This window comes from Camelina sativa, chromosome 10, assembly GCF_030686135.1.
Source record: "Camelina sativa cultivar CO46 ecotype springtype chromosome 10, ASM3068613v1".
NCBI classification, from domain to species: Eukaryota; Viridiplantae; Streptophyta; class Magnoliopsida; order Brassicales; family Brassicaceae; genus Camelina; species Camelina sativa.
The window spans coordinates 17,753,842-17,767,958 of NC_141889.1; the positions used below are offsets into that span (position 1 = coordinate 17,753,842).

At 42.1% G+C, this 14,117-nt stretch overlaps 1 long non-coding RNA gene across 1 annotated transcript in view; it reads right to left on the reverse strand.

The window, feature by feature from the left end:
* Positions 1–10,037, reverse strand: part of LOC147936250 (uncharacterized) — a 46,904-nt gene extending 36,867 nt beyond the window's left edge. The window contains exons 1-2 of the long non-coding RNA XR_015568952.1: positions 9,716–10,037; positions 8,651–9,644 (exon numbers count right to left, since the gene is read on the reverse strand). This is a non-coding gene — a long non-coding RNA (uncharacterized LOC147936250). The remainder of the gene's footprint in view (positions 1–8,650; positions 9,645–9,715) is intronic.
* Positions 10,038–14,117: the final 4,080 nt, after the last annotated feature.

A 14,117-nucleotide genomic window follows, 5' to 3' on the forward strand; every position in this document is an offset into this window, starting at 1 on the left:
CGTTTTATCCCAAAACAGGCTTAGACCGAGAAAACAGGCTAAAACCGAGAGAAAACATTGATTTGAAGCAGTAAACCGCTATGTTAGTCTTTCTAGGGTCAAAATATGTAGCAATCCAATGCATTTGACTAATTATAAGAGTTCGGGTTGAATTTGGAGTGTTTAGACACCATTTTTACCCATTTTTTCCTGAAACAGGCTAAAACCGAGAAAACGTTGATTCTAAGCAGTAAACTGCTTTGTTACTGTTTCTAGGGTCAGAATGTGTGACAATCCAATGCATTTGACTAGTTGTAAGAGTTCGGGATGCATTTGGAGTGTCTAGAAAACACTTAAACCCGTTTTATCCCAAAAGAGGCTTAGACCAAGAAAACAGGCTAAAACCGAGAGAAAACATTGATTTGAAGCAGTAAACCGCTATGTTAGTCTTTCTAGGGTCAAAATATGTAGCAATCCAATGCATTTGACTAATTATAAGAGTTCGGGTTGAATTTGGAGTGTTTAGATACCACTTTTACCCATTTTGTCCTGAAACAGGCTAAAACCAAGAAAACGTTGATTCTAAGCAGTAAACAGCTTTGTTACTGTTTCTAGGGTCAGAATGTGTGACAATCCAATGCATTTGACTAGTTGTAAGAGTTCGGGATGAATTTGGAGTGTTTAGACAACACTTAAACCCGTTTTATCCCAAAACAGGCTTAGACCGAGAAAACAGGCTAAAACCGAGAGAAAACATTGATTTGAAGCAGTAAACCGCTATGTTACTCTTTCTAGGGTCACAATATGTAACAATCCAATGCATTTGACTAATTATAAGAGTTTGGGTTGAATTTGGAGTGTTTAGACACCATTTTTACCCATTTTTTCCTGAAACAGGCTAAAACCGAGAAAACGTTGATTCTAAGCAGTAAACTGCTTTGTTACTGTTTCTAGGGTCAGAATGTGTGACAATCCAATGCATTTGACTAGTTGTAAGAGTTCGGGATGAATTTGGAGTGTTTAGACAACACTTAAACCCGTTTTATCCCAAAACAGGCTTAGACTGAGAAAACAGGCTAAAACCGAGAGAAAACATTGATTTGAAGCAGTAAACCGCTATGTTACTCTTTCTAGGGTCACAATATGTAACAATCCAATGCATTTGACTAATTATAAGAGTTCGGGTTGAATTTGGAGTGTTTAGACACCATTTTTACCCATTTTTTCCTGAAACAGGCTAAAACCGAGAAAACGTTGATTCTAAGCAGTAAACAGCTTTGTTACTGTTTCTAGGGTCAGAATGTGTGACAATCCAATGCATTTGACTAGTTGTAAGAGTTCGGGATGAATTTGGAGTGTTTAGACAACACTTAAACCCGTTTTATCCCAAAACAGGCTTAGACCGAGAAAACAGGCTAAAACCGAGAGAAAACATTGATTTGAAGCAGTAAACTGCTATGTTACTCTTTCTAGGGTCACAATATGTAACAATCCAATGCATTTGACTAATTATAAGAGTTCGGGTTGAATTTGGAGTGTTTAGACACCACTTTTACCCATTTTGTCCTGAAACAGGCTAAAACCAAGAAAACGTTGATTCTAAGCAGTAAACAGCTTTGTTACTGTTTCTAGGGTCAGAATGTGTGACAATCCAATGCATTTGACTAGTTGTAAGAGTTCGGGATGAATTTGGAGTGTTTAGACGACACTTAAACCCGTTTTATCCCAAAACAGGCTTAGACCGAGAAAACAGGCTAAAACCGAGAGAAAACATTGATTTGAAGCAGTAAACCGCTATGTTACTCTTTCTAGGGTCACAATATGTAACAATCCAATGCATTTGACTAATTATAAGAGTTCGGGTTGAATTTGGAGTGTTTAGACACCATTTTTACCCATTTTTTCCTGAAACAGGCTAAAACCGAGAAAACGTTGATTCTAAGCAGTAAACTGCTTTGTTACTGTTTCTAGGGTCAGAATGTGTGACAATCCAATGCATTTGACTAGTTGTAAGAGTTCGGGATGCATTTGGAGTGTCTAGACAACACTTAAACCCGTTTTATCCCAAAAGAGGCTTAGACCAAGAAAACAGGCTAAAACCGAGAGAAAACATTGATTTGAAGCAGTAAACCGCTATGTTAGTCTTTCTAGGGTCAAAATATGTAGCAATCCAATGCATTTGACTAATTATAAGAGTTCGGGTTGAATTTGGAGTGTTTAGATACCACTTTTACCCATTTTGTCCTGAAACAGGCTAAAACCAAGAAAACGTTGATTCTAAGCAGTAAACAGCTTTGTTACTGTTTCTAGGGTCAGAATGTGTGACAATCCAATGCATTTGACTAGTTGTAAAAGTTCGGGATGAATTTGGAGTGTTTAGACAACACTTAAACCCGTTTTATCCCAAAACAGGCTTAGACCGAGAAAACAGGCTAAAACCAAGAGAAAACATTGATTTGAAGCAGTAAACCGCTATGTTAGTCTTTCTAGGGTCAAAATCTGTAGCAATCCAATGCATTTGACTAATTATAAGAGTTCGGGTTGAATTTGGAGTGTTTAGACACCACTTTTACCCATTTTGTCCTAAAACAGGCTAAAACCAAGAAAACGTTGATTCTAAGCAGTAAACAGCTTTGTTACTGTTTCTAGGGTCAGAATGTGTGACAATCCAATGCATTTGACTAGTTGTAAGAGTTCGCGATGAATTTGGAGTGTTTAGACAACACTTAAACCCGTTTTATCCCAAAACAGGCTTAGACCGAGAAAACAGGCTAAAACCGAGAGAAAACATTGATTTGAAGCAGTAAACCGCTATGTTACTCTTTCTAGGGTCACAATATGTAACAATCCAATGCATTTGACTAACTATAAGAGTTCGGGTTGAATTTGGAGTGTTTAGACACCATTTTTACCCATTTTTTCCTGAAACAGGCTAAAACCGAGAAAACGTTGATTCTAAGCAGTAAACTGCTTTGTTACTGTTTCTAGGGTCAGAATGTGTGACAATCCAATGCATTTGACTAGTTGTAAGAGTTCGGGATGCATTTGGAGTGTCTAGACAACACTTAAACCCGTTTTATCCCAAAAGAGGCTTAGACCAAGAAAACAGGCTAAAACCGAGAGAAAACATTGATTTGAAGCAGTAAACCGCTATGTTACTCTTTCTAGGGTCACAATATGTAACAATCCAATGCATTTGACTAATTATAAGAGTTCGGGTTGAATTTGGAGTGTTTAGACACCATTTTTACCCATTTTTTCCTGAAACAGGCTAAAACCGAGAAAACGTTGATTCTTGTTGGGATTTATGAGACAAAGCTCACAAGAGAGGGTAGACAAACACTTGGTGAATGAATCCCCCTTTACCCACAACAAACTAACTCATTCTCAAGGGGGAGGAGAGAACATCAACTTGTGATGAACTCCCCATAAACAAGCTAGATAGAACCCAAATACTAGAGAGTAAGCGGATCCTAACTAGGAGAAGCACTAGTTTGAGACTTATCCTCTTCTAGTATCACAACACTTAGAGTTTGTGTACTTAGGAGAAGGAGGATTAAGAATCAGTAATCTAGGCTAAGTAAAGCAGTAAATAAGAAGAGTTTAGGTGGATTTGAGAAGAGAATAGGCTGCCTTAAGGGCAGCCCCTAACCGCTAATCCTAAACTCTCTACATTGTTAATATGAAACAAGAACACAAGTATAGAGAGGAAATCGGTTTCTCTTCTATTGAATAATGTGTTGTGATGTATTACATATGAGAGATTACATCTTAATATAGGAGAAACAAGGTCATATGACCGTTAGACACAAAGAGAGAAGGGGAAGGTATGAAAGTGACTTGTAGCCGTTTGTCTCGAGTAGAGGAAGAAGAGAGCGACTTCTCTCTTCCTTCACCTAACCAAAAGCACACGTGAATCTCCCTTCCTTCCTTTTCCTTCTTCCTTCCTTTTCCTTCTTCTTCATGGGCCTCTCTCTCTTGTAAGGCCTCGTTTTCCTTCTCCTAAGCCACTCAAACTCGGCCTTTCCATCACATGGACCGAGAGCAGCCCTAAGAGCACGACCGTACGGACATAGGGAGAGGCTGACCGTACGGACACGAGATTGGCACATCTCTTATGTGCCTTCATGGGCCTCCACGGCCCTTCTTCTTGTGCTCACGGCCTTACTGGCCGCTCTCACACCACTCATGGCCTTACCGGCCACACTTTTTGTACTAGCAGCCTTACCGGCTACTCTCTTCTTCCTTGTGCAGCTCGGCCTCACCGGCCTCCCTCTCTCTTCTCCTTCTTATATACTAATACTCCCCCGCACGTTTGATCTGCAGGGCACCATGGGGACCAAAGATCAAGCGTGGACACGTGAGGACTACCTCATTAAAAACCTTAACAAAGAAAACCACTTGGGAGAAAACTTTGTTAAGTAAAAAGAGTGTAGTCTCCACGGTCCTTGATGTCGCATTTATTAGTATATAAGAAGGAGAAGAGAGAGGGAGGCCGGTGAGGCCGAGCTGCACAAGGAAGAAGAGAGTAGCCGGTAAGGCTGCTAGTACAAGAAGTGTGGCCGGTAAGGCCATGAGTGGTGTGGGAGCGGCCAGTAAGGCCGTGAGCACAATAAGAGTGGCCAGTAAGGCCATATGGGCCGTGAGAACAATGAGAGTGGTCAGCAAGGCCATAAGAGCAATGTGAGAAGAATTGTGAAGTAAAGGCCTTATAAGAAGAAGAGGCCCAAGAAGAAGTTAAATGTCTCACAAAGGGAAAAGAAGGGAAGGAAGGAAGCATGTGAGACCTTGGTTGGTGAAGAATGAGACAACCAAGGGAAGGAGCTGTCCCTTTCACCATACACCCACTTGTGCACCAACGGCTATATGTCACTCTCACCTCTCATTTATCTCAAACGGCCATATACATTTGTTCTCCTATATTAAGCATTGTAATCTCTCATTTTGTAATATATCATAACACATTATTCAATAGAAGAGAAACCGATTTCCTCTCTATACTTGTGTTCTTGTTTCATATTAACAATGTAGAGAGTTTAGGATTAGCGGTTAGGGGCTGCCCTTAAGGCAGCCTATTCTCTTCTCAAATCTACCTAAACTCTTCTTATTTACTGCTTTACTTAGCCTAGATTACTGATTCTTAATCCTCCTTCTCCTAAGTACACAAACTCTAAGTGTTGTGATACTAGAAGAGGATAAGTCTCAAACTAGTGCTTCTCCTAGTTAGGATCCGCTTACTCTCTAGTATTTGGGTTCTATCTAGCTTGTTTATGGGGAGTTCATCACAAGTTGATGTTCTCTCCTCCCCCTTGAGAATGAGTTAGTTTGTTGTGGGTAAAGGGGGATTCATTCACCAAGTGTTTGTCTACCCTCTCTTGTGAGCTTTGTCTCATAAATCCCAACATGGTATCAGAGCAGGCTCTGTTCTTGGTGACTCAAACTCGTTCTCAAGTTGGTTCTCTTAGGAGTTAGCTTAATTAAAGTTTTAATCCTAGCCTAGGTGTTAAATCGCTTAGCTTAGTTTCTTTAAAACTTTAATTTTGCTTTTGTTGTTAAATCGATTCTCTAGCAGCTCAATGTTGAGTAAGCTTGGTCTTGGGTCTTTGTAGAGTTCATAGACCAAGTGTGTGAAAGAAATCGATTTTAAAACCTCATCCTTAGGCTTCACCGATTGGGTAAAAGCTTGGGTTTAAATTGAGGTGGTGATGAACCAAGGAGCAAATTGTTCTTGTTCTTGGTAAGGATTCACGTGTTTTTAGGCTTGTATAGAGCCACGAAATCCTTAGGATTTTTCCTAGGATTCTCTTAAGATTTAGTTAATTTTCCTTTAAAGGTTTAATTTTGCTTTTGTTAAATTTCCTTTAAAGTTTAATTACTAAATCACTTCTTCTTCTTCTCAAGGTTGAGAAAGCTTTGTTTCTGGTCATATGGTGTGTCCAGGTTCGAGTTTGAGGAAGAGAGAGACTATTTTAGCATGTAGAGCCCGCTTGGTCAAATAGATTCAAGTTGGTCCAAGATGCATTCTTTTAACCAATGGACAAAAGGTTGTTCCAAAGGTGTTTCTTCTTTTATTTGAATTTTGAACATGGAAAGCATCTTCTATATGCTCTTTCGTGATCCTTGAAGGCATTAGACTCTTGGAGAACACCTGTTTAAGTGATTCTACCATGAGAAGTGTCCTAAACCTTTGGAGAAACTAATTTTCCATAAGGTCCATGTGTTTCAGCCATTAAAGCACCAAAAGAGATTGTCTTCTTGGTTGTTCTTGGCTGTCAAAGCTTCTGCAAACTCAAGAAAACAGAGTCTAACTCTGTCCATAGGAACTCTTGAGCTCTATTCTACTCTCCATTCACCTTATACTATCGCCCATATTCTCTCTTATACTCTCTTATACTTTATTCTCTTGGTTACTTATACTTGGTTACTTATTCTCTAAATTCTATTTTATTTTCAGTAATATTCTATATTCTCTATTCTCTAATCTCTAACAATCTCTTGTTTAGAATCTGTTCCATTGATTTTTGGTTTCAGTTTCAGCATTGAAGATTGTGTGGAGCTCGCTCACTATCTCAAGGAGAAGAAGTGGCGAGGTTGAAGGCTACAAGATAGCCATGTAAGAGCGCAGCACAATGCCTGGAGTTAGAACCAAGGGCCACCAAGTCTTTGTTAAGCTGGTGGAAGGTGATGAATCAGTCCAAGAGCATGTGTGTTAGTGCCAAGTTGTTGATCGGATGTGCACAATGGTCTTTAGGAAAGGTGATGCACAAGGTTTCAACTGTTGATTGGATGTGCACAAGAACGGTGATGCACAAGGCTTCAACTGAGGTGATGAGGTTTCAGCCCATCATCAAGTAAAGGTTACGGGGGAGATCAAGTGACTTCAGACCGTACCTCACAGATTCTGCTCGGCCACAAGCAAAAGTTTTTACTTAAAGCTCAGCCGAAGCGTCTCAAAGATCGACTCGGACGAAACCCTTCCACTGCGATTCAGCTTCCGCGTTCTTCAACAAAGTTCGAGACCATGGAGTCATCTTGCCAGTGGAAGTAGAATCATACCAATCCGAGCAGCCGTTCGAAAGTTATGTCCGATTCAGTGGGCATATGTCAGTCTGACGATAAAACTGACCGGGTTAAAAACCATGGTTAGAGAAGCGGTCTCAAGGAGGAATTCCAAACCGCATCAGTGATCAACTCTCTCCCGCCTATCCATCAAAACACCATAAAGGCTGTGCTCTAAACTCTTCTCTATTTTAATTCATAAATTCATTACCTTAGCTTCATTACTAGTCTTTAGTCTTTAATATGATTCTTCTTAAATTGTCACACTTTTAGAAATTTTCTTTGATATTCCTCATAGCAAACACTTATTCTTTTCTTCTTTATCACTTGTTTAAGGGTAAAGGAGACTATGAGAGCCTCAAAGGAATTCTAAAGGAACAAGGATGGAGATCATAAGGAATGTGCTAAAGGCAAGGAGGGCTAAGGAAGTGTAGCGGTTCAAAGGCTTAAAGAGAAAGAGAGCTGGTTCTTGACAAACCAAGATCAATGCGACATCAAGGACCGTGGAGACTACACTCTTTTTACTTAACAAAGTTTTCTCCCAAGTGGTTTTCTTTGTTAAGGTTTTTAATGAGGTAGTCCTCACGTGTCCACGCTTGATCTTTGGTCCCCATGGTGCCCTGCAGATCAAACGTGCGGGGGAGTATTAGTATATAAGAAGGAGAAGAGAGAGGGAGGCCGGTGAGGCCGAGCTGCACAAGGAAGAAGAGAGTAGCCGGTAAGGCTGCTAGTACAAGAAGTGTGGCCGGTAAGGCCATGAGTGGTGTGGGAGCGGCCAGTAAGGCCGTGAGCACAATAAGAGTGGCCAGTAAGGCCATATGGGCCGTGAGAACAATGAGAGTGGTCAGCAAGGCCATAAGAGCAATGTGAGAAGAATTGTGAAGTAAAGGCCTTATAAGAAGAAGAGGCCCAAGAAGAAGTTAAATGTCTCACAAAGGGAAAAGAAGGGAAGGAAGGAAGCATGTGAGACCTTGGTTGGTGAAGAATGAGACAACCAAGGGAAGGAGCTGTCCCTTTCACCATACACCCACTTGTGCACCAACGGCTATATGTCACTCTCACCTCTCATTTATCTCAAACGGCCATATACATTTGTTCTCCTATATTAAGCATTGTAATCTCTCATTTTGTAATATATCACAACACATTATTCAATAGAAGAGAAACCGATTTCCTCTCTATACTTGTGTTCTTGTTTCATATTAACAATGTAGAGAGTTTAGGATTAGCGGTTAGGGGCTGCCCTTAAGGCAGCCTATTCTCTTCTCAAATCCACCTAAACTCTTCTTATTTACTGCTTTACTTAGCCTAGATTACTGATTCTTAATCCTCCTTCTCCTAAGTACACAAACTCTAAGTGTTGTGATACTAGAAGAGGATAAGTCTCAAACTAGTGCTTCTCCTAGTTAGGATCCGCTTACTCTCTAGTATTTGGGTTCTATCTAGCTTGTTTATGGGGAGTTCATCACAAGTTGATGTTCTCTCCTCCCCCTTGAGAATGAGTTAGTTTGTTGTGGGTAAAGGGGGATTCATTCACCAAGTGTTTGTCTACCCTCTCTTGTGAGCTTTGTCTCATAAATCCCAACAGCATTGATCTTGGTTTGTCAAGAACCAGCTCTCTTTCTCTTTAAGCCTTTGAACCGCTACACTTCCTTAGCCCTCCTTGCCTTTAGCACATTCCTTATGATCTCCATCCTTGTTCCTTTAGAATTCCTTTGAGGCTCTCATAGTCTCCTTTACCCTTAAACAAGTGATAAAGAAGAAAAGAATAAGTGTTTGCTATGAGGAATATCAAAGAAAATTTCTAAAAGTGTGACAATTTAAGAAGAATCATATTAAAGACTAAAGACTAGTAATGAAGCTAAGGTAATGAATTTATGAATTAAAATAGAGAAGAGTTTAGAGCACAGCCTTTATGGTGTTTTGATGGATAGGAGGGAGAGAGTTGATCACTGTTGCGGTTTGGAATTCCTCCTTGAGACCGCTCCTCTAACCATGGTTTTAAACCCGGTCAGTTTTATTTGTCAGACTGACACATGCCCACTGAATCGGACATAACTTTCGAACGGCTGCTCGGATTGGTATGATTCCACTTCCACTGGCAAGATGACTCTGTGGTCTCGAACTTTAATGAATAACGCGGAAGCCGAATCGCAGTGGAAGGGTTTCGTCCGAGTCGATCTTTGAGACGCTTCGGCTGAGCTTTAAGTAAAGACTTTTGCTTGTGGCCGAGCAGAATCTGTGAGGTACGGTCTGAAGTCACTTGATCTCCCCCGTAACCTTTACTTGATGATGGGCTGAAACCTCATCACCTCAGTTGAAGCCTTGTGCATCACCGTTCTTGTGCACATCCAATCAACAGTTGAAACCTTGTGCATCACCTTTCCTAAAGACCATTGTGCACATCCGATCAACAACTTGGCACTAACACACATGCTCTTGGACTGATTCATCACCTTCCACCAGCTTAACAAAGACTTGGTGGCCCTTGGTTCTAACTCCAGGCATTGTGCTGCGCTCTTACATGGCTATCTTGTAGCCTTCAACCTCGCCACTTCTTCTCCTTGAGATAGTGAGCGAGCTCCACACAATCTTCAATGCTGAAACTGAAACCAAAAATCAATGGAACAGATTCTAAACAAGAGATTGTTAGAGATTAGAGTATAGAGAATATTACTGAAATTAAATAGAGAATTTAGAGAATTAATAAGAGTATATATGGAGAATAGAAAGTGAGAGTATAAGGGAGAGTATTGGCGGTAGTATAAGATGAATGGAGAGTAGAATAGAGAATCTGCTCAAGAGTTCTTATGGACAGAGTTTAACTCTGTTTTCTTGAGTTGAAAGAAGCTTTGACAGCCAAGAACATCCAAGAAGACAATCTCTTTTGGTGCTTTAATGGCTGAAACACAATGGACCTTATGGAAAATTAGTTTCTCCAAAGGTTTAACAACAAAACTCCTTGTAGAATCACTTAAACAAGTGTTCTTCAAGAGATTAAGGCTTTAGATCCACGAAGATAACATATAGAAGATGTTTTTCGTGGTCCCAAGCAAAGAAGAAACAACAAAAGCCTTTGGAACAGCCTATTGTCCAACGGTTAAAAGAATGCATCTTGGACCAACTTGAATCTATTTGACCAAGCGGGCTCTACATGCTAAAATAAAGTCTCTCTCTTCCTCAAACTCGAACCTGGACACACCATATGACCAGAAACAAAGCTTTCTCAACCTTGAGAAGAAGAAGAAGTGATTTAGTAATTAAACTTTAAAGGAAATTTAACAAAAGCAAAATTAAACCTTTAAAGGAAAATTAACTAAATCTTAAGAGAATCCTAGGAAAAATCCTAAGGATTTCGTGGCTCTATACAAGCCTAAAAACACGTGAATCCTTACCAAGAACAAGAACAATTTGCTCCTTGGTTCATCACCACCTCAATTTAAACCCAAGCTTTTACCCAATCGGTGAAGCCTAAGGATGAGGTTTTAAAATCGATTTCTTTCACACACTTGGTCTATGAACTCTACAAAGACCCAAGACCAAGCTTACTCAACATTGAGCTGCTAGAGAATCGATTTAACAACAAAAGCAAAATTAAAGTTTTAAAGAAACTAAGCTAAGCGATTTAACACCTAGGCTAGGATTAAAACTTTAATTAAGCTAACTCCTAAGAGAACCAACTTGAGAACGAGTTTGAGTCACCAAGAACAGAGCCTGCTCTGATACCATGTTGGGATTTATGAGACAAAGCTCACAAGAGAGGGTAGACAAACACTTGGTGAATGAATCCCCCTTTACCCACAACAAACTAACTCATTCTCAAGGGGGAGGAGAGAACTGTAAGACTTTGTAGAATAAAGAAGAGAATCAAGAGATTGATGAGAGATATCGGTAAACAAAGAGAATGAGGAAGAAGAAAAGATTAGGTTATTGTTCCATAAGAATACATATTACAATGTAGGCTAAAGTCTATATATATCAAGGGAAAATTAGGGCTACACCCTCTACCAACCGATCGTATAAGTGATAGGGACAAGGAGAGAGATAGAACTAATCCCAACGGTGATAGTGACCCGTCCTAGTCTCCTTAAACACAACATAACCCGTGACTCCACTTGTTCCTCCTCTCTAACGGCTACAAGCGACATTCTAGATCCTTCTCATGGGCCTAAGGAGAGCAGGCCTCCTCATTGTCTTTACACACTTACATGACTCGGCCTTATTGCTTGGTTGTACGGACGGCCCCATAATTGTACGGACGGCCATGGCTGCCTTAGGCTTATTCTCTTGATCAATACTCCCCCTCAAGCTTAGCCGAGTGAAATGGCTAAGCTTGGAACCCGTGAAGCAGCACCTCATTAAAAACCTTGACTTAGAAAACCTCACGGGACAAAACCAAGTCAAGGGAAAAAGAGTGTGCTGTCCACGGATTAGGGAAGCTTGATCATGGCCGTGTAATGTCTACAAGTCCAAGTTTGCTGTAGATGTGATCACAAACCTTGGAGCTTGCAGACTTGGTGAAGATGTCAGCTAGCTGATCTTGACTCCTTGTGTGGCATGGTAACACCACTCCTTCTTCAATCTTCTCTCTCACCTTGTGGCAATCGCTTTCTATGTGCTTGGTCCTCTCATGAAAGACTGAGTTTGTGGCAATGTGGATAGCCGCTTCATTGTCGCAGTGCATGGTCATGGGCTGCTTTGTCTCGATGCCTAAGTCCTTGAGTAGGCCCTTCAGCCATGTCATCTCGTTAGTGAGCTTCCTCATAGCTCTATACTCGGCCTCGGCGCTAGAGCATGAAACCACCTTTTGTTTCTTAGACCTCCATGTAACCAAGTTGCCTCCAACAAACGTGCAGTACCCAGTGGTGGATCTCCTATCCAGCGTGTCGCCATTGTAATCCGCATCACAATAGCCAACGATTTCGGTGTTGTCATTCTTGCCCATCCAAATACCTTGACCCGGACTGCCCTTGAGATAGCTTAGGATCCTTTCGACTTGACTCCATTGGTACTTGCTTGGTGCCTTCATATGTTGGCTAACCTGATTCACAGCATAGGATATGTCAGGTCGTGTGATAGTAAGGTATATCAGCTTACCTACAAGCCGGCGGTAGCGTGTGACGTCTAAGAATGGCTCGTCCATCGGTTCCTTAGGTCGGCCTTCTTTTGCCCGTAAGCTCTCCCCCTTTCGCTTGAGCTGGTAATCTTCATCAAGGGGCGTAGCAACCGGAGACACACCAAGCTTGCCAGTCTCCTCTAACAAGTCAAGAGTAAACTTGCGTTGTGAGAGGAAGAGTCCTTCCGGTGAGCGACAAATCTCAATACCAAGAAAGTATTTGAGTTCCCCAAGGTCCTTGATGTCAAATACCGACTTGAGAGAGTCCTTGGTGTCCTGAATGGCCGCCTTATCATCACCAGTCACGATGATGTCGTCGACGTATATGAGCACCACCACCCAACCAATAGAGGTGCGACGCGTGAAGAGAGTATGATCAGCCTCCGATCGCGTAAAACCATCAGTCTTGAGAGTGGAGCTTAGTTTGTGGTACCACGCTCGTGGGGACTGCTTAAGGCCATAGATGGCCTTACGTAGCCTCAAGACTTTTCCGGGTGTAACCATGTCTTCAAGGCCGGGAGGAGGCGTCATGTACACTTCTTCATCAAGTTCACCTTGAAGGAAGGCGTTCTTCACATCCATCTGCCATAAGTCCCATGAGAGGTTGACAGCAAGAGACAGCACAACCCGAACCGTATGGAGCTTGGCCACGGGTGCAAAGGTGTCCGTGTAGTCCGCGCCATAGGTTTGGGTGAAGCCACGGGCCACTAACCTGGCTTTATGCCGTTCAATGTCACCATTGCTCAAATACTTTATGGTAAACACCCATTTGGAGCTAACTGCCCGCTTGCCTTGAGGAAGATCCGATTCGTCCCACGTATGATTCCGGATCATGGCGCCAGTTTCATTCTTGACCGCATCTAACCAAACTTGATGTTCCTTAGCTTCATCATATGTCTGCGGGATCCAATTGGCGTCCACTTGGCCGAAGAAAGCTTGGTGATCAGCAGGTAACAGCTCAAGGGAACAAACGGACTGAATGGGATGAGCGACAGCTTGGCTGTTGTAATAGACACGCTTGTTCTTCCAAGTGGAGGGATCTGATCGAGGTCTGGTGCTCCGACGCAGGACTGGTGCCGGAAGTGGATCCACGCTAGGCAACACGGTGGACGTACCGTCCGTAGGAGCCGTCTCCGTGTTTTCCTCGGTAGAGGCCGCCGCCGGAGCATGCGTGTCCGTTGTAGGGCCAGGGACGGGAACACCGGTTATGGGTAGGCCAGACCCGAGAGATTCACCATCTTGGGCTGAACCATTGTCATTTGCATCTCCTTGGTCAGACCCACCATCGGTAGAATTTTGACTTAGTGTTGGCCGCACGGCACCCGTTGGTGGAGATGGGTTGCCAAGGTGATCAAGAAGGAACCGTAGACTCGAAGCTCGGTCATTAGGTGAGTGAGAGAGATCTTTAAGGCTGTTCCAATCCCTCTTGTCATGGTAGCCCACATGTTCTAGAAACCGGACGTCTCGAGAGACATATAGTCGACTTGTGGCCGGATCATAACATTTGTACCCCTTTTGTGTGGTGGAGTAGCCAATGAACATACACTTTGTACTTTTGGCATCCAGCTTACTCCTTTGTTCTCCTGGTACTAACACAAAACAAACACAGCCGAAAACTCGTAAGTGATCAAGAGATGGTTTAAATTTGTTTAGTACTTCAAATGGAGATAAGTCATGAAGAACTCTAGTTGGTGTTCGGTTGATTAGGTAGCATGCAGTCATCACGGCATCACCCCAATATCGTTTAGGAACACTCGAATGGAACATGATTGCCCGCGCCACTTCCATGAGGTGCCGGTTCTTCCTCTCGGCCACACCATTTTGTTGTGGCGTGTAGGGACAACTAGTTTGATGGAGAATGCCATGCTTGGAGAGATGTTCTTTGAACTTGCAACTTGTGTATTCCCCCCCATTATCAGACCTAAGTACCTTAAGTTTAGCATTGAAGTGATTAGTCACATAA